Raw genomic sequence first — 19,037 nt, forward strand, 5'->3', positions numbered from 1 at the left:
AAACATGATCATGTGTACATACGTGACAATGTGCTCAGCTCAGGCCAATATAATCCCCATCCACAATGGTCACAACATACAGGGGAAAGTGTCTGCTATGACAACTTCCTTTTCTGTTTGGATTCTTGGATAAGGAATAGGCATAAGAAATGGAATGTCTGTTAAAAATTATGTATTATCTCTCAACTACTGGTGACATGTTTGAAAGCATCGTTGAGATCCCTGCTGGATATAGAGACATTCCTCCCGATGTGTATACAACTGATTCTGATAATGCAGATCTCAAGATACTAAAGCATGTGAGATGTGCACAGAGTCAAGAGATTTCTACTTAGAAATCCATTTAGAAACACTGATGGAATGATTTCTAAATATTCAATACAGATCATTGTTTGCAATACTTCCTTAATGACTTCTGTTTGGTGTGTAATCTCCTCACATGCATAATAACTTTGTGTTTGTAGACAAAATAATTGATTCAAATTAAATTGATTCAAATATGAACTCTGAAGTAATCTTTACAGGAAAATCTTGTCACAAATTCAGTTTGTCTTTTGAGATGAAACTTCCTCATATGCCTTTCCAGACAAAACAAATGTTACAAACAGAACAATTTTAAGATTTCTGTCTAGAATGAATGCACATATGAAAATTCAATTTCATATCCAAAACATTTAATCAAATTCAACATTTAACCCTTAACAGGAAGTATGATTTTTTATTACATAATTGGAAGTATGTGTCTGACAGACACGGAACGCCGAAACTTTTGTTTCCTTGCAAAGTATTACATAGATTTATTCTTATAATCTAATATTATAAAATTTATTTCAAAATACATACACAACGCAAGTGCTACGTAAGAAAAAATAACTATTATTGAGAAAAACTTTTCTTTTTTTATGAAAATGCAAATTTGCTTGTCTCCTTCCGTGTTTCTCTTGTTTCAGAGTCGTCAAATCAGAGGCAGAGTAACAAAATTTAGAAACGCTTCACTGACATAGCTGATCTAAATATGGGTTTACCCATAGAATCAGTAGAAAATAGGAAAACCATATCCTCATGTCCAGACTTACAAATTGATGTAAGCATAAAAAAGAGCTAAAAGTGCCTTTATTTCACACTTATGAGTTGGTCTGTAATTGCTCTTTTGATGCTCTTTGACTTTAATTCTTGTTTTCTCTAATTTTACATTTGTCCACAACAGAATATGATCAATAATGTCATCATCAAAAATTAGAGACCAAATATCTTCCATTTGAGGATTTTCACCTAAATTTCTAACAATCTTTGTCAAGCCTGGAATTCCTTGTATTATATTTTGACGAGGAACACGTCTAGTCTTTGTTGGTTCTTTAGATTCCCAAGAATATCCTTTCTTCCCTTGAAAAAAAGCCGGAACGTCTTTCTCTTTATTTGTTCTGCAACTTACAGACGAAATACTAGCTTCGAAATTACGACAATCTTCATCATCAGTGGAAGAACCATATGTATCAGGAATGAACGTGGGGTCCACATCGGAATCATCATCAGAAAATAGATCTTCCATCTCCTCTTCTAGCCCATCTTCTTCTTCCACTTCTTCCCACATTTTTAAAACCTTGGCGCAAAAATTGGGTTCACCCAGTTTAGCTACATCGCTTAGTTTCCTTTTCCTAGATGTAGAAGGTCCTTCCTCCATTATAACTAAGTTCTAATCATCAACATTAATAATACTTGTGTGTAAGAAAACTACACTACTGGAAGTATGTGTCCACGGGACACGCAAAAAAACTTACGTTACTGGAAGTATGTGCCTCTCAGACACGGTAGGTTACAAAAAAGGTCTTATCAGCTAACACACAAGCGCGACCGACAACAATGAATCACACCACCAAACTAAGAAAAAAAAATTATGAAGGTATTGAGGAGCTCGCTTCACAGAAACATACAGGGTTGCCAGCACAACGAAAAGAAAAACCATGCGTGTCTGTCAGACACATACTTCCTGTTAAGGGTTAAAATATTACTCTTGACTGTCAAGCTTCATGTGTACGTTAAGTGCACACCTCCAGACAAAACATCTTAGCAAATTCAACAATGGAAAAGCTTCTCCGTTCTGTGAATGCTCACATGTGCATTAAGTTTGCCCTTAGGAGCAAAAACTTTGTTGCAAATTCAACAATTAAAAGGGTTCCCTTTTGAGTGAACATTCATAAGTACACTAAGATCTCTTTTACAAGCAAAATAGTTATTGCAAATTGAACAATTGAAAGGCTTTTCTTTTGAGTGAACATTCATATGTACACTAAGATCTCCCTTATGGGCAAAATCTTTGTTGCAAATTGAACAATTGAAAGGCTTCTATTTTGAGTGAACACTCATATGTACACAAAGTTTTCCTTTACGGGCAAAATATTTATTGCAAATTGAACAACTGAAAGGCTTCTCTCCAGTGTGAACCCTCACATGTTCATTACGATTACGTTTCTGTGCAAAATCTTTGTTGCAAATTGAACAATTGAAAGGCTTCACTCCAGTGTGAACTCTCAGATGCTCATTAAGATTATGTTTATGTGCAAAATCTTTGTTGCAAATTGAACAATTGAAAGGCTTCTCTCCAGTGTGAACCCTCACATGCATATTAAGGTGAACTTTTTGGGCAAAATCTTTGTTGCAAACTGAACAATTGAAAGGCTTCTCTCCAGTATGAACCCTCACATGCCCATTAAGATGAACTTTTTGGGCAAAATCTTTGTTGCAAATTGAACAATTAAAAGGCTTCTCTTTTGAGTGAACATTGATATGTACACGAAGTTCTCCTTTACGGGCAAAATATTTATTGCAAATAGAACAATTAAAAGGCTTCTCTCCAGTGTGACCCCTCACATGCCAATTATGATGGCTTCTATGTGCAAAATCTTTGTTGCAAATTGAACAATTGAAAGGCTTCTCTCCAGTGTGACACCTCACATGCTTATTAAGATCTCCTTTATGGGCAAAATACTTATTGCAAATTGAACAATTAAAAGGCTTCTCTCGAGTGTGACTCCTAACATGCTGATTAAGTTGGTTTCTATGTGCAAAATCTTTGTTGCAAATGGAACAATTGAAAGGCTTCTCTCCAGTGTGACACCTCACATGCTTATTAAGATCTCCTTTACGGGCAAAATATTTATTGCAAATTGAACAATTAAAAGGCTTCTCTCCAGTGTGACCCCTAATATGCTGATTAAGTTGGTTTCTATGTGCAAAATCTTTGTTGCAAATTGAACAATTGAAAGGCTTCTCTCCAGTGTGACACCTCACATGCTTATTAAGATCTCCTTTATGGGAAAAATATTTATTGCAAATTGAACAATTGAAAGGCTTCTCATTAGTGTGAATTCTCATGTGCTGATTAAGATGACCTTTACGGGCAAAATTCTTTTTGCAAATTGAACAATTGAAAGGCTTCTCATTAGTGTGAACTCTCACGTGCTGATTAAGATGACCTTTACAGGCAAAATTCTTTTTGCAAATTGAACAACTAAAAGGTTTCTCTTTTGTGTGAACACTTATAAATGTATTACGCTCAGCTTCATGGACAAAAGTTTTCTTGGAAACTGAACAATTAAAGAGCATCTGTGGTTCATGGGTTATCAAATCTCCTTTGGCAGAGAAAGTGTTGTTGGAGATGGGTCCTATACATTGGTCTCTCCTGTTACTAGCTCTAGAACCATCATCATATGTCTTGCTTGGAAGGGTTTTTGGTGAAGGTTCACATTCAAAATTTTCTTCTCTACTGATACATTCTGTAATTTCTCTTGGCTGCTCTTGTTCACTTAACTTTCCTGCAGACACTGGCAAATGTGGAATTGACCTTGGGACATCTTGTATCTGTTCCTCCACATAGTTCTCGATCAGGTAGCTGAAAAAAATATGATACAAATATATTATCACTTTCTGGGTAAATAATGAGAATGACTGACATGTGCAAATCAATGAAATGAAAGGAGAGTAAAATACACTGTTGTTGGTGATGTACTCTTGAAAAAGTAAATACAAGTATATTATTATGTAGATCCTTCAGCAAAAAATGCAGGCTCCACCCGGACTGGAACCCAGGTCTGGCATTCCATGCCATTGCTCTACCACTGAGCTACCGAGCCGGTCTGGCTTTGCCTGATTTTGACCTCAGTGGTCAAGGTCAAACTTTGGTCTTACACTCATAAGTCTCTTGCACGCAGGGAACCTGTCTGGGTGTTGAGCATTTGTAAGTAATTCACTCACAGTAGTCAGAATTGGGGGATGCCTCAAATAATTTAGTTGTTGCATTCGCCTAACATATTCAGCTACACACTATGTCTGCTCCAATAACATTTATTAGGCACAAATACATGTTACCCTTCACCCTTCACTTTCTATAAAATGCTTTCAAGATTGAAAGTACTTGTAAAGATGAATGCCATAGAATTTAGAAATTGCTTCTATAAATATTCTCTACATATTAAAATTACAAAAAGTCATTGTAGAAGGTCAAAATTATTTTAAAAAATTTGACAATTGGAAAAAGAAACTTCACATATTTAGGGGTTTTCAAGTTTTCAACATGCCTGAACATGCTCATTTATTTCGGTCCCCACCTCCTTCTTCTTCTCCTATGGCACTGCAGCCCGATATCGTACTCTGACCTCCATGCTTCTCTGTCCAAAGCTTTCTTCCTACAATTTCTCATTCCTAACATTCCTTTCACATCTTCTTCCACAGCCTTCATACATCTTCTCTTGGGATTCCCTACAGATCTTCTACCTCTTATTGTACTATATGCATCTAACTTTGGTATGCGATGTGGATCCATCCTTTGCACATGTCCTCCCCACTCTAGTCTTTTAAATTTTATAAAGTGGGATATACATAAATCTTTGTATAGATGGTACAATTCATTTTTATACTTTAGTCTCCATTCATCCCTGTCTCTCACTGGTCCCCCCATACTCTTCTCAGAATTTTCCTTTCAAAAGCATCCAGGTCTATCTCAGATTTTTTTTGAACATCCAGCTCTCAGACAGTACAATGTGGTGTACAAAGCCCTTAACATATTGTATACAAAATTATCGCACCTAGAAACTACGATCTCAGAAGTTTTGCCACTCGTTCACAAATTACTTATTCTAGGTGACTTAAACGCAGATTTCCTTTCTCCCCATAAACCAGAAACAGTATATTTACAATCAATAATAGAATATTTTAGGCATGATTCAAATCATTAACCAAACAAACAGAATAATGGCGACCACTCAATCACTCCTCGATGTAGTAGTAATGTATGACCCGGATCTTGTACGCTCATTTACATAAACGATCCCATCGGAAAGTCTGACCACTGTTTAGTAAATGCGACACTTGCCATCGAAAAAAACAAAATTAATTAAACAGTTTATCAAATATCGAAACTTCTCTACCCTCGACAATGAGATATTCGATAGGGATGCTGCAACAATTGAATGGATGTAAATAGATAGCTTTGACAGTATCGACGATAAAGTGTACTTCGTTACTCAAAACGTAATAAATCTCTTCGAAAAGCATGCGCCCCTCAAAATTAAATTAAAAGAACCAAAAAACTCTCCGTGGATATCTGAAAATACAAAGCTACTTATGAAGCTCCATGACAATATCCTAATAAAATATAAGCGCACAAAAACCCAGGCAAACTGGGGCTACTACAAAGAACTGAGAAACTTTACCACCTCGGTCCAACAGCAGAAAAAGAAAGACATATATTTAGACAGCCCCCCACCTTCTCCGATTTGCACCAAAATGGTGCCAAACGTTATTGCATCGTTTGTGCACGCAAAAATTTCGTTTGTGCACGCAAAAATTTCGTTTGTGCACAAACGGAAAACACCAAAATTAGCAAGTCAATTTCGGGGGGCTGTCTAAATGCCAGCCCCCCCACCGTCTCTGATTTTCATTAAAATGGTGACAAACGTTAGTGCATCGTTTGTGCACGAATGTGCACGCAAAAATTTCGTTTGTGCACAAGGGGAAATCGGAGATATTAACACCTTAACTTTTGGGGTCAGCCCCCCCACCTTCTCCAATTTTCACTAAAATGGTGCCAAATGTTAGTGCATCGTTTGTGCACGAATGTGCATGCAAAAATTTCGTTTGTGCACAAGGGGAAACCCCGAGATATTAACACCTTAACTTTTGGGGTCAGCCTCCCACCTTCTCCGATTTTCACCAAAATGCTGCCAAAAGTTAGTGCATCGTTTGTGACTTTGCGTACATCTATTCTATCTCATGTGTGCGATATGGAATACATGTGCAATGGGATTCATATGTATTACCGTGAAAATTGTCCATCACCATTTTGGTGCAATTTATTCGAGGCAATAAGAGCTTCAAGAAGTTTTAAAAAAAAGTCCAAACAAACTGTTGACAACTTCTGCACGAGCACACACAATAATTCATTGCTTAAAATCACATAAGATATAAGATAAAAATTAATGAAGATGGTTATGGACAATTTGAACGGTTTTAATCTTGGTACACTGTACCACGATATCTTTTCTCTTACACCGGGCCCAGTGTTGGAGTGGTTAGAACATGGATAGACTACAGGGGTCTACGGTTCGAATCCTGGCTTGGGCATGGGCTTTTGGGAGTGTCTATTTATCAGTTTCATCATATCATCACTCATCCCCTTCTATTAGCCGAAAGTGTCTTAAGAGAGAAGTAAAATACACTAAATCATTTTTTCCTTTACGGAAAAAATATAAAAAATCAATTTCAATAATGACGTCTACCCATGTGTACACCTACATATCCATACTTCCAGCAAGTAATACATTTTCCTGCTTGATTGAACCTGTACTCATATCAGTTAGCATGCTAGATCACTCTAGATGAAACTCATAATCCTAGAATTCTTCTACTTGTTTAGTAGCATAAATATTGCATCTACTCACAGGTATATGCGTACGCTGTTATAAAAAAAAATATCAAATCTAGTGTGATATATTGACATTACTTAGTTTGCAAACTGCAAGTATAATATGAAAGAATTTTATAATGATGATGACTGGAAGAATGATATGAAAGATTTCTTAATGAGATACACTAACAAAAAACGAGAAATTTACTGCATCAATGTAATAAATTTTATTCGTCTTTAACAACAATAATAAATGTTCAATTAACTTAAAATTGTAATATTGAATTGTGTTTTATACATAATATGTGCCTATGTTTCAATTAGCACATTTTCCTCAACTACCAGATTTAATTTGTAAATACAATACACTTATAATTTACATTAAAACTTTTTATTGATTACTATTTCTGAAGAATTTAATTCAAAATAAAAAAAATTATATGCATCAAGAAAATGAAAACATGCAAGTTTCTATCCTTGTTTCTCTATCTTCAGATTATATGCTATAAACAAGAACTTGGCAATTCACAGCTGTTGATCTCTTGAAGTAAGTCTTCTCCTGGCGTAATCATCATATAACTAAATAGCTATTCTAAGGAGAGAATTCAGTATGAATTATATATATATATATATATATATATATATATATCTTTGTATCAACTCGCAGGTAGGAGCCCTTGCTGTTCTTCAAAATAATATTAAATCTAGTGTGTTACCTGGACTGACTCGAAGAATTATATGAACGAATTTTATAATGAGATACACTAACAATAAACGAGAAATTCACTACACTAATATAATAATTTTTTACTCGATTTAAGCACAAATAATAAATGTTCAATTAACTTAAATTATAATATTAAAATATGTTACATACATATTTGCACATACAGTATGTCCAATTCCTTGCGAGGCCGAGAGATCGGGAGAAGTCTGGCGGGCAGTGCTAGTGGAGATGCCGACATTTTCGACCAGTAACGTTCCGCTTATTTTTATGGACATATCTTTAGCATGCAGATATTTATAGCACTAATCTGCGTTATAAGAGTTGTTCAAAGTGATGCCCACCTACATTCACACATTCCTGGCATCGTTTGATGAAAATTTTGATTCACACGCAAATGTTCGGGCCTTATATTGTATTTTACTTCGTCGATATTATGAGGGTTATTACAGTACTGTTTTAATTTTAGTAGCTTAGTGGCTGTATGTGCTGAAGATTTTGACAAGCCCACCTCCTATGAAACATGGCGTAGAGGTTTGTTTGGAGAGAGTTCTAACGCTGCCCCAATTGTCGAGTTTTTCTTCGGTTAGAATCCGTCGTTTTTGCTTAGGGGTTCTAAAATTTAAAGATCCAGTTTCTCGTAATGTAAGGACAAGACGTCTAACCGTCTCTCTATCTGGAGGTGAAATGCCAGGGAATTGCTGTGCAAATTGTAACACACGTCTCGATATGAGTCTGTTTTCATGAGTCATACATAAAAATTACTTGTTCTAACGTGAACTTTGTGGTTTGCATTTCAATCACCTAACTTACACACAACACACACACACACACTGCAATTACACAAAGAAGTAGAACGGCAAGCCGGAACCTGTGCCCGAGTGGTTAGCACATCGTGCTGCGATGCCAAGGGTCCCGGGTTTGAATACCACTCAGGCTTGGTTGTTTGTGAATGTCTATTCATCAATTTCATCATTTCATCACTCATCCCCATCTTCGCAAATTAGCCAAGAGGCACAAAACGCAAAGTAAAAATAAAAATAAATGAAATCAAATCAAGTAGAACGGCAAGTAACCATACACCACATTCTTTCACTCAGTACGAAATTAACGCGCTCTTGGTTCAAGGTCTGTTCCTCATTCCATTTGCAGCTCTGCCCATGGCACCTGTAGTAGCGAAGGAAAGAACAACTCAAGCTCGGAGAGTTCAGATTGCAAACAATGCTCACGAAAACCTTTGACTTTTAACAGTTTAGTCTGCAACGTAATCTTGATACAGTGTTGCACATTCGAAACCTACAAACGATTCCGAGTGAAGCAAAACACTTTCGAGGGTAAATTTAAGCAAGACGTTAATGTTCGAAAATGTCGGCATCTCCACTAGCGCCGGCCGCCACACTTCTCCCGATCTCTCGGTCTCGCAAGGAATTGGACGCACGGTATTAGTATAATGACATTTTCACAACTACTTGATTCTTATATTTATATACTAGATGAAATTTGTACACATAATACACTTAGAATTTAAAATTAAGACATTTTTCTTGAATAGTTTCTGAAGGATATTAATTACAAATTAAAAATATTATGCACGAAACAAAATAAAAATATGAAAGAATCTTTCCTTGTTTCGCTATCATCATATCACTTGGTATAAACAAGAACTTGGCAATTGACAGCTGTTGATCTCTTGCAGTAAGCCTTCTTCTGACGTAAATCATCATATAATTCCCAGTACTCTGAGGAGCGTCTGCAGTATGATATGTAGTGACCAACATATTCGTAATTAAATTGAGTATTATATACTGGAACAATAACACCACGAAGTTCGTACTTGATTCCTGATAAATCAAGTTATGGAAGTATATCTTCTAGTTTTACAACCATATCTCTGGCCGAAGAAGTGTCTACATCTGCATTGACTATCTCAATGTACAACAGATTCTCATTTACTTTAGTTTCAACTGTTTTCTTTACGTTACAAAGCAAGCACTGAATTGTTGGGTTTAAATATGACATCAAATGGACTTGAAGGGACGAAACGGAAAGCTTTGGACATGCCACGCAAATCACTGTCCGAGAAATTGTTCTATCTTCTCCAGAACATCTTTTTGGGCAAAACGAGCGTTCTACTATCGATTGGTGGTCACATAGTAGCTTTTCCAGCATATGTTTTGCCGTGGCTTCAGCCGACACTTGCACTACACCCTCCGGAAATTGAACATATTCAAACAAATCAAATAACACTAGAGCTCTAAGCTTGTATGTTCTGGCTGTGATTCCATTCTTCGCTATATCCAGCACAACATTCCAGACTGTCACCAAGTCATTCCTAATATTTCCATCAACAAATGTTTTGAGATTTACACTGTCGCAGTAAGACACCGCTAATATTTGCACAATTGCATCAAATGCACATGTATTCTTTACTATAATTTTTTGGCCTCCACTTGACACCGGTTTCAAACCAAACACACCACCATTTCTTAGCAGACCCAACCGTTGTGCACAAGATTTACTCTTGAAATCCATTTCGGCAATGTCTTTATTTGGTGCTAAATACGACGATTTCAGTCTTTTTACGCCCTGCACCTTCCTTTTCCATGTTTCTACAGCATAGTCTTCAGAAAGAGGCAGTCTCTTACTTTCATCTATTGCATCTATTAATGAAGAAGATATTGGATTCATTTTCATTTGTTTGTTTTCTTTATCTGTTCTTCTCGACGTTTGTATGTCATTTATTTTCTCTGTAACTACTTCCTCCTGAACGTATTCATCTGTTCTCAACGTTTCCATGTCCTTGGTGTTTTCTGAATCTACATCCTCTTGAAGTTCGTATTCTCTGTTTCTCAGTGTTTGTATGCCATTGATGTCTTCTGTAAATACTTCCGCATCAAGTTCCTGAGTACGTGCTTTGTTTTTCATGCATTGAACGCAAAGTCTTAGTTCCCCGTAGCCTTCTTCTATACCAGGAATTGACAATGAGCATTCGTCGAAAACATGTACATTCTTCAAGCATTCTTTGCAGCGGTGAGCATCAGATGGCATATGTCCGTTGGCACAAGCTACACAATCTGCGTTGCTCGTGATATGATCGGTTGGGCATTCTGCAACGATACTTGCGGCCTGGGAGTCTACACGTTTGTCCTCTTGGCATTCGACAAGGTTTTCATGTAGCCGATGTTGTGCAGCTGCGGTGAGTTTCATCTCTACTTCAATTGCACTGAGATGAACATCAATAAACTCATCTACACGAAGTGGGAGTTTCCTGTGAGCAAATATTCTTTTCTTATATCACAGAAATTACTTTCCACAGGAGCAGAGCTTGCAGTCAGAGTGCTTAAATGACCAAATGGCCGAAGCATTATAGCAGACCATAATGGTATTAGCCTACAGCACTTGATTATTTTAGTAACGATTTCTGGAAGAAACTGCAAGTTGTCATGATCCCCTTCAATGCCCATAACGTCGTCTTCGGCTTCGTTTTTAATATCTTCAGCCCATTCTTCGAAGGAAGAATTATTCACTCCGAGATGATAACTTCCTTCGGATATCTCAGGAGACTCTCCCATAACAGCATTTTCCAGAAGTGTGTTAATATCTGTAGATCCCTTGGCAATAAGTTCCTTGAGTCTTGATTTACTCATTTCACAAGGAGTAACATCCCCGGTGTTGATGTTATTACCTACGCTTTCACTAATTGCCACAATGAAAATGTCTTTTAAAACCAACTTCACTTCACTTATGTCACTGGATTGTACAATTAGTGCAATGGACCTTATGTAGAGATTCCTAGTTCTGAAACCTTTCCTTGAAAGGCAAGGCCATTTGGACACAAGGTTTATGAAGTGTGCGACATCACATCTAGGCACACAAGGAGGTCTCTGTAAATGTAATGTTGTGTGAAGCAAAATTGAGGAACAGAAGCTCAAGTATTCGTCTAATGATAAAAATCTACAAAAAGCACATATGACAGCTGATAACAATGCCAGAGACATATCACAAATCACCTCTTTAGGTGTCGGAGCCCCATCTAATTGCCATTGTGATAGCCAATACAAAATGCTGGCTGCATCGTGTCTTTCAGATAACATGTTTGCTACTGAATACTGGTGTTTTGTTTCTGGATCATTTACTGTAGCTTCGTATAAATATATATGTCCCGGTTTACTTACGGGCTTTACCACAGACCCGGTACTGTCGATTGAAATTTTGGGCAATGGACTTCTCTTGCAATATTCTTGATAAACTGATATTTGTTCCGGTAAGTAGTAATGAATAAAGAACCTATCCATTCCTATGTCCCTGATTGCATTTCCATATGTTCCAGAATGCTTCATTATGCATAAAGCTACAACGGGATCGTCGTGAAGTCTTGATTTTCTCCTCCATTCCCACTTTGCAATTCTTAATGCATTTGCTGTTGGAAGATGACTTGGCTCGCTATCACCAAATTGCATGTATTTTCCAGCTTCCAATCGCCTATACATATTTGCAGAAATATTTTGCTTGCACAACTTTTCTTGAACTTCATTTCTCAGTGGTTGAACAAGGCGACGCTTTTTCTGCACTTCGTGTGGTTTTCTGAAGCTTCCTCTGAGAGTGCAGTTGACAATTGCACAACAACCTTCTTTGGGCTCTTCTCGTATTGTGGCATGGAAGACCGATAGGCACTCATTGCACTTACCGTCAATGGTTACATATTTTAACCCTGAAGGGTTAACTTTTCCCCTTTTGAAACTAAGACAACAAGGAAGACGTGTAACTTCCCAAATGTGTTCATTAATTATTTGAGTCCAAACTCCTGGACGAAGAATGTCGTATTCCCTACAACTTCTGAGATAATTATCTTTATCTGAGCACTTGTACTGTTTGGTCTCCGGACGAATTTTCTGCCATTCTTCTGGTGACAATGTCAGAACAAAGTGTCGAGAGTTGGAATTAGCATCGCAATCACTGTCACTGTTACCATTGTTGATGTCTTCACTGTCACTGTTATTTTCTTCGGCTTCTTTATCAGCTGAGACAGTATTGTCATTCAGTGGATTCAAGCCAAGAATATCCCAAGTTCCATACCGATTACATTTTACAATTGTGTATAGAGATTTAGAAGACACTTTATATTCTAATGCTTTGGAGATGTTTTCCCAGATTTCAGAGGTAGGTCCAGCTATCTGTCCATCACTAGATGAAATTTGGTTCTTAGCTGCAAGAAGTTCATTGATGAGTTCCTCTCGATCCACTTTTAACTGACGCGGCATCGTTGTCTAGAAAAATTGAAACTCCATGTACATGTATACGTATTTATGTTACGTAAAAATAATATTTTGTTTAAAAGTATAATATAATTTTATTTATATGAGGCTTGCACCAAATCGTGAAACAGTGAAAGAAAATATGATCAATATCGTCTGGCTCAAAAGTAGAGGAAATACAGGGTGCCCCGAACTGAAATAAGTTCTTAAAAACTTAGAAATTGAGAAATAATTCACAATATCGTATCAATCCTTACAGAGAATGAAACGATATTAAGATAATGAAAATTTCCATTACGATATGAAGTATGTTTTAAATTCCTTTCATTTTATTTTTAGTGATACAGAAATAAGATGTAAAGAAATATCTTGGCGATATTGGTTCTGTCTTTTAGAAATACGCTCTCAAACATTAACGAAATACAAGTCCAACGTCACTGCCGAGAAACGTTTCTGATTGGCTTCACGTCCAGAACTTTCTGTTCGATCATAAATTTTAACTTGGTCAGGAAAGCGTCAGCAAAATGTCGTTATTTCCATGTATGACAAAAGTATTTTGTAAGAAATATATTATCCTGCCTTTCTTGTAGATAAATTACGTTAGCCATAATATTTATTTTCATTTAGTGGTCTCAGGCTCAGACGCTCGAAAGGTCCGTAAAGAACTTAATATTAATAAATTTCTTACGAATAATAAAGTGATGTATTTTTATTTTGTGATCATTTAGCAGACCGAAAACAGTTGACACTGTATCGCATGTGCCCTGCAGGTTGCTAGTTTCAGACTACTGCTGTACTTCAACCCCACAGAGTTATACAGTTGCAGTGCCAAGGGCTGCACAGAATTGTCAGCATGTAAATTCTGAGCAGCAACAAAGTCCCCTTGAAAGAATGACAGTTAGAACTGCACTACTTATTTCTATCAAAGTGAGTGTTTTATTCTGTAGTTTTAAAATTATCGTATCCTACTATATGCTTCGAATTACACACATCTCTTCAATATGGAGAAATAACTTAGCTAAGAAGTGCGTAAGAGATTTTTGAGCGCTATTTAATCTCCCTCAGGAAATTTGTTCATTTTCCTCATTTACGTTATTTTTCTGTCACTTTGGCTAATCGTGTCGACGAATATGAACTTCCTATGGTTCTTATTCTGTCGATTTTCTGCCATGATCAGAATGAATGATGCTAAAATTGAATAGATGAAAGTGAAAGAAGCGTCCACGCCCAAGCCAGGATTCGACCTCACTTGGTGTGGTAAAGGCGGCTGGAGAAAGGTTTGCTACTTGACGCATCAACGAGATTATCTAAGGATGTGGTTATTTATTGTACAGCCGACCACGGAATAAAGAGTATGAAAATGTTTTGCCCGAAGGAAAAAAAAAGTTGCCAATTCTGCGTAAGATGCTTGAGGAGCCTCGAGCATACTTTTCTAAAACGCACAATTTCAGTATCGAAGGTCATGCTACACGTGGATTGGCAACTTTCGGGAGCATCCTGTGTGTCTACACAGTTTTTCCCAAATGCATTATGATAATTAATCTTGTGTTTACATATTCTTCAAATGTAGATATTTGGGACATTGCAGGACTCTTACAATTATTTGATTTTTTTCTTATTTTGCTTTGCTTTTATTCCACTTATATAATTAATCGGAACTATGGGGATGGATGATACTTGGATTGAATTGATTAAGGGACACTCACAAAGAGGTAGCCAGACCAGGAATCGAACTCGGAACCTAAGTTGAGAGGTTTGGTAAAACCGTCAGTAACTCTAGACCATGAACTGGCTTATAATTACTTTTCATTTCTACGGATAATTTTTTGATATATTAATACCTAATAGCTCTTTTGAAACTTACTTTCTGAATGACAATAGATCCAAAATCCGTTCTGCGAGGACTTGGTTGACAATCCCTTTTTTGTTTGGGGAAGTGGGATGCCTTGTTCACATGCAATCATGGCCCATACTTAAAATGTGACTTACTAAACACTACACACGGAGATCAGTTCGACATGGCAACTGTGATCTGCAAGTTCCATTTTTCTTACCGAGATTAGTTATGTCCATTTTTTTTATACAATCACGCAAAATGTTTGCTGATTTACGTGAATTCACAATGAATAATCAATATTGGATCCACACTTTTAATTTGTAAAATCTTTGTGATGTATTTGTAAAAAAGTATGCAAGGAAGACGTGTAAGTTTCTGTGTAAAAATTGCCGAACTCAGTGGCGGAATAGTTAGCACAGCGCTAACCGGCTCCCTGGTTCGAATCTCGGCCTGGGCATTGGTGTTATTTGTAAGTGTTCCTTTATCATATCATCACTCATCTTCATCGATGCTATTAGCTGAAAGTGTCTGAAAAAACAACGCTAAGGAGCGAGAGAATTTAAATATCTATGTGAAAATTACAAGGCACTTTCATCATATCTAGTATCCCGAGATCCCGCAACAACGAAATTTAATGGCCGGTCCACACGTTACGTTACGCAAGACGTAGCATGTGGACCGGAAATTTAGAACTGCGCACATGCGGGAATTGTCAACCAAAGACTGAGCCCAAGTGCAGGCCGATCCACACGCTACGTCTTACAGTACGTCTTGTTTGCACAGTTCAAAACTGTACAGGAAGAGAGATGTTGCAGTTCTGGCGCGTCCACACGCTACGTCTTGCTGTACATTTTTTCCTACTCAGTTCCGCGCTGTCCATCATGGAAAATGCTACTCTGATGAATTTTTGCAGTTTGTCTTCCAAACAGAAAACAAATTAAACATCTTAAGAGCATGAGACATTCAGGATGGTACAGGCACTGGCTCCTGAAAATGGTGCATTTTCGCACGTGGCATTTCTTCGTGAATTGCGTGGGGAGAAACATTGTGCTTATTTTCTTATCACCATGACCTCTTATAAATATGTGAATAAATAAACCTCCATTGTAAACGTTTAATATTAGCACTACCTAAAAAACTATTCCAATAGTTGCCAGACCCTGTGGCCGAGTGGTTAGCACATCGCACTGCGACGCTTGGGGTCCCGGGTTCGAATCCCGCTCGGGCTTGGTTATTTGTAAAAATGTCAATTCATAACTTTCATCATTTTATCCCTCATCCCCATCTTCACACAAAAGGCGAAGTAAAATAAACTATATCAATATTCCAATAGTTCACTAAGATTACTTTTCCCAATTCCATACAATACTTTACAATGTTCAAAAATAAAAAGTTAACATAAATACCCTTTCTTGATGATTCTCTTACGAAAAATTTATTTATAATTCAGCTTGCTTAAACTATTTCCATTATACATAACAAATTAATTACAATTTACAAGTTACTTAGTGGCCGCGGTGGCTCAGTCGGTAACGCGTATGACTACCATTCTCAAGGCCCCGGGTTCGATCCCCAGAAACTTTTCTAACGGTTGGAAGCGTCCCCAGCGCCCACCCAGCGTCGAATAACATGGGTACCAGGGGAAAACCCTGGGGGGTAAAGGCGGTCAGGGGCGTGATGCTGATCACATCACTAGACACTAATATAGGCTAATCCGGGCTTGATCTATAATTGAACTCGGGGTCCCTTGATTACATGGCGACAGAGTTACCATGGTGTCAACGGTTCAATAATATCAACATTCAATCTTATAGTTGCTATTAGCCTGGAAAGGTAGTAAATAATTCGTACTCTCGTAGTTTCTTGATCAGTCAAAAATCCAAATAAATGAAAATATATGTTCTTGGGCTCAGTCTTTGGTTTACAATTCCCGCATGTGCTCAGTTCTAAATTTCCGGTCCACACGCTACGTCTTGCATGCACAAGCAAAATGTACATTAAGACGTAGCGTGTCTGCGCAAATCTCAAACATCTGCGCAAACAAGTCTGTGCGTGTAGACGCTCCCCTCAGTCTTTTGTCCCCCTGTTGCGCAATTCCCTTTTACTCTAGTGCTGAAACACTATTAATGGAAATCGAACATGTTGCTCTCTTTTTTTTGATAAATTCGTTTTTGTACAACAATGAAAAAAACTTCCTCAGTGCTCACGGTAGTTTTTAGCGGAGTTCGTTGAACTCTACAAGAAATTTCCGTGTTTGTAGCTAGTAACATCAAAGAACTAAATGACCAGGACAAGAAGAATGAGGCCTATGAAATATTATTACAAAAATACAAAGAGCTTGACGCTTTAGTGAAAAGTACAGTAGTAAGGAAAATCAATTCCATGAGGACTGTTTGTGAACAAACAAATCATTTCGTTCTGGTGCTGGGGATGATGATGTTTACAAGTCAATGTTAAGGTAATTTCATTTATTTGGATTTTTGACTGATCAAGAAACTACGAGAGTACGAATTATTTACTGCCTTTCCAGGCTAATGGCAACTATAAGATTGAATGTTGATTTTATTGAACCGTTGACACCATGGTAACTCTGTCGCCATGTAATCAAGGGACCCCGAATTCAATTATAGATCAAGCCCGGATTAGCCTATATTAGTGTCTATGGCGGAGTGATGATCACATCTCGCACTGCCGCCAGAGGTTCCAGGTTTGAATCCCGACCCGGGCATGGCTGTTTGTGTGTCCATCATACATTACCCATCCCCATCTTCGTAATTAGCCAAAAATAGCGGGAAAGCGAAATTAAATCAGTCAAACCACAAATGGTAACAACGCGGTACTTTTTTTCAACCCCGCAGGAAGTGTGTTTTGAAATCTTATCTACCTATCTCCATGGCAATACTGTCAGAGTAATGCTCTAGAAAGCCAGATGTCACAAGTTCGACCCACAGTCATGTGCGTGTATATCACTGTGTTCGCATCATCACCATTTAATAATTTCGTCATCCATTATCATCGTCGCGATTAATCCAAGAGGTAAAAGAGCGACATGAAGTAATGAAGATATAAATAACTTGCACATTGTAATTAATTTGTTATGTATAATGGAAATATTTTAAGCAAGCTGAATTATAAATAAATTTTTCATAAGAGAATCATCAAGAAAGGGTATTTATGTTAACTTTTTATTTTTGAACATTTTAAAGTATCCTATGGAATTAGGAAAACTAATCTTAGTGAATTATTGGAATAGTCTTTTAGGTAGCGCTAATATATACGTTTACAATGGAGGTTTATTTATTCACATATTTATAAGAGGCCTTGGTGATAAGTAAATAAGCACAATGAACTTAAGTCGTGATGTGTTGGCGATTATTTGGTAGCTCTAACAGGATTTGTAAAGATGGAGAGTGAATAGCTGTTTTCTAGGGAGGCGGCAAACACAATAAGATATTTTGTATATTTAGAAGTTTACACTTTAGAAAATGGAAATAGGGTGATTTTAAGGTAGGGTCATTTTATTTGAAAATATTGATTTTCTCAAATTTCGGAGGGAGCCCCATCAACCCCACACCCACATGCGTACGCCAGACGACTATGACGCCCTACATGGATACTTTATCAACTTTTTTTTGATCAGTAAAATAAAGGTAGAAAATACTTTATACGTTTATTTTAAAGCATTACGATGTAGGAAGTCCAGCGTTCGATACACGGAAGAGGCACATAGTGGTTCGGATCACACTTTAAACTGTAGGTCAAATCCTGATTAGACTCTCTGTGTATAAAGTGGACTTAAAGCAGAAAATCAAACTCAAAGAGTTATTTTAAATTAATGTAATTACATGTTTTAGCATTTAGATTTGAGTGGGATTCTCATACACTTTATATTGAAATAAATATAAGTAGAAAGCAAAATTATGAAAATATATACTCAACACTTACCTATTTATCTTCCCTTTCCAGCATTCGTTATCCACTTCTCAACTGCATCTTGTACAGAAAATTCAAAAGAACAAAAGTAAGACTTCTTGCTGCAAGGTCTGGATAACACATACTGAACTCATCAAACAAAACTCCTATGAAACCTAAATCCGGATGTGTAAGTCACATAATACACCGAAAAAAAATTGATGTGATTATTTTCACACTTCAAAGTTTTGCCGACACAAACATGTCGGTCCAAATTCAAAGGTGCGGTGAATTCTCGGCGTATGGGCGATCACAGGGGTAGTGCCTGGTTAACCAACCACTTCCAAACATTATATTGTTTACTCTTTAGCAAACAATGCTAGCCCCATTCAAAAAGCTGTACATATC

The sequence above is a fragment of the Lepisma saccharinum genome, chromosome 12, assembly GCF_977018435.1.
Source record: "Lepisma saccharinum chromosome 12, izLepSacc3.1, whole genome shotgun sequence".
In the NCBI taxonomy this organism is placed as follows: Eukaryota; Metazoa; Arthropoda; class Insecta; order Zygentoma; family Lepismatidae; genus Lepisma; species Lepisma saccharinum.